Raw genomic sequence first — 3,306 nt, forward strand, 5'->3', positions numbered from 1 at the left:
GGTATTATGACCTCTAAAAAATATATATAGTAATACATAACAAATGATATAGTATAATAGGAGCCTTGAAAAATGGATTAAGCAAAATTCGTAAAATAAAAAAACGCAACACTCTGAAACAACGTAACTTACGTACCAAGAAAACTAAATATCATAGATATGAATAAGTGAAAGAGTGAGTAGAGATCCAAGAATACAGCATAACTAGCTCCTGACTCAGCCTGCGAAGCTAAGGCTGGCCGGAGAATATTTATATACATATACAAGTACCCCAGAATACCCAAAATACAGAAATAAGACCCTAACTCTCCTTTAACCTCTATGAGGGACAAAATAATCAAGTTTCTTAGAGAGAAAGCTAAATACATATATACATAAACTGATAACTCCAAAAGAACTAAGGGACTGCTCCGCTTCAGGAATCTATATGCCTAGTGAGGAGCCTCTCGACCTGTATCTGAAACAACAACACAATATGGGGGTGAGAACCAGGGGTTCTCAGCATGGTAAAGGTGCCACGCATATAATATATAAGGTTCTGGGAATGCCAGAGGTAATCCTAGAATGTCGACACTCAGATTATAAACCTTAAAGGACTAAAATGGAAGCCATAAAGTAGGGTGGTTTTCTAAGGCTTTCTAAACTAAACTGATTCCTTAGAATCTAACTAAAACTGAACTAGGATCCTAAATCTCTCCGCCTTTCCTCCGTTCTTCCATCTTCGATGATATTACAGGGACAAACAAGCAAACAAAAACAGATACGGGTAGAGTACAAATAGTACAATTAGCAAGTGTATCGACTAGCATGTTATAAGCAGTTAGGCATTCCCAGTTAATGCACAATCAAACAATTCAAACAATATGCATATGATGCATGCCTATCTTATGGCTGATGAGGCTCATCTGTCGGTTATCAAGCCAACCCGACAAGTCCAAAATCCTTGGACCGACGCCCCATCGCGCATCCCCATGAGTATATCCATACCTTTTTCTCAAATCATTCATTCATACTTTAATATATAAAACTTTTCTCAATGGGGGCTACTATTCCCAAAAATTTATATGTGCCCGGTCACCCTTACGACGTAGGGTCAACAGAGTATCGAGTCTCAACCTGGAGCATGTGGTGGCAAGCCACGGTACTTTACCCAGGAAAACTCGTATCTCAGATAATCATTCCATAATCATTTATTAACATTTCTTAATCATTCATTACTTTCTCATCATGTCATTGTACTTTTATACATAACTCATCATAATCCGGAGCAAGTAGGGCGAAACCACAACTCTTGCATCTACTTGGAGAGCCTCTATACTAACCAACCTGGAGCAAGTGGGGGCGAAACCACAACCCTTGCATCTACCCAGGAGGGACGTTCTCATATGCCCAGGAGGAACAAAGGAGGGGATCCTAACCTCCCACCATCTCGCTGGGGACGATTTTACAATACTAGGAGGAACAAAGAAGGGGATCCTCACCTTCCACCGTCTCCTGAGGTCGCTCTTTCGAGAAAGAGTGCTCAGATGTAACATTTATTCCTTTCATTAGCCAGTTTCATAATTTAAAAGATATATATATTTCATATCTAAATCATCGCCTTTTCAAATTTACTTCACCTCCAAGTTATCCCAATTTTCTATCTCCATCCTAATACTAGACCTCCTACTATGATTTGAAACTAACAAGATGAAAATAGAGGTTTAGAAGTTTAAAATTCGGTTTAAAAATTCAAAATCTGGTTTTGTAAAAAACAAGGCCACGCGTACGCATGGGAGTATAAAAAGGTAGCTCGCGCACGCATTCCCTTACCATGCGTACGCATAGGTGAGAACATCATGTCACGCGTACGTGTGGGCCATGCATACACGTGGTCATGCATGCTGGTCCACTACGCATACGTATGGGGCTATTTGCGCATGCACAGTTTAAAATTCCAAGCCACGCGTACGTATGGTCGTACGTTTTTCAAAAACAGAACATCAGATCACCCAAAAAGCTGCATAATACATATTTCACACCAAAACTTCTGACATCCATAACTTCTTCTACAAAATTTCGTTTTTCAAAAAATTTATACCGTTCAAAAGCTTGTAAAACCACCTTTGAGTTGAAGCAAATTCCATTTCCAACCAAAATTTGAGGCTCCAGTTATGAACCGCTAAACTTCGGCCGAAAACCAAATTTTACAAACACTCCAAAATCTCATTTTCATTAAAAGTCACTCTCAACTCAATACCAAACCTGCAAATCATTAACAAGCACATCTTCCACAACACCACAACAATCTCCATAATATACCATATCCCCAAATCAACAATATCATACATACACTTCCAATATATACCAACAAAATCATAATTCACCAATTCAAAACATTATATTCATGTCCTCAAGTGATTAATCATCAAATTCATCATTTATCATTTGGTCAACAAGCACCAATACCAAAACTTACTTCTTTTCAAGAGCACTAAGCAATAATTATACCATACATTCCAACCTATCCTATGGTCACCTAGCCTAAGTTTTCGCAGAACATTACATATTAAATACGCAAAACATAAACCATACCTTGGCCAATTTTCGTGTATAACCTGAGACACCTCCACGAAGCAAGCTTTCAAGCCTTCCTTGCCACAATTCAGTGTCTCAAGTTTCCAATCAAGCCTCTAGTATATTCAATTCTTACTCCATCTCACATATACTCATACAACTAACACAATTGTCATATATACACATATCCAATAATTTTTAACTCACTAAATCAAAGAATTAACTAGAGGCTAATGATCTTTACCGTACCCAAGTGCCAAATAAGTAAGAGTGAGCATTTTTCTCAAGCTAATTGGGTCCTATAACACAAAAGGACCAAAATCTTAACACTCACATACATAATTTTTGAAAATCAATAAGGGCAGAGAAACTGGATTGAGAGAGAAGCTTACCAATGCAATTGATCGATAGAGTCGTAGAGTTCGATGCGGTAAACGCGTAACGACAAACGGTGCAGCGATCGGAGTTCCGAGCGAAAAGTTATGATAGTTTGAATCAAAGCCTAGGTTTTGGAACCTATCTCTTCTCCACCTTCGTGTTTGCTTCAGTGTGGATCAGCTTTGAATGATGAAGAATGAGCTGAGCTCATTTTATTTAATAAAATGGTTGGGCCCACGGGCCCGGTTCGACCGGTTCTGTCCGTTCGGCCAAATTTTGAGCCGAATTCTTTGAAATTGGTGTCAAAATTCTTGTTTGGAAGAGCTCTATTCTATTTTAATATTAGATTTACATTTTGAATTTCCTTTATTA

At 38.3% G+C, this 3,306-nt stretch overlaps 1 long non-coding RNA gene across 1 annotated transcript; it reads right to left on the reverse strand.

Annotated features, from left to right (window-relative positions):
• On the reverse strand, window positions 2,640–3,092 carry LOC110268316. The gene is made up of 3 exons (XR_002356506.1): window positions 2,949–3,092; window positions 2,801–2,855; window positions 2,640–2,716 (listed from the first exon to the last, which is right to left on the reverse strand). It is a non-coding gene; the product is annotated as an uncharacterized LOC110268316 (long non-coding RNA).

Source organism: Arachis ipaensis, chromosome B10, assembly GCF_000816755.2.
Source record: "Arachis ipaensis cultivar K30076 chromosome B10, Araip1.1, whole genome shotgun sequence".
NCBI lineage: Eukaryota > Viridiplantae > Streptophyta > Magnoliopsida > Fabales > Fabaceae > Arachis > Arachis ipaensis.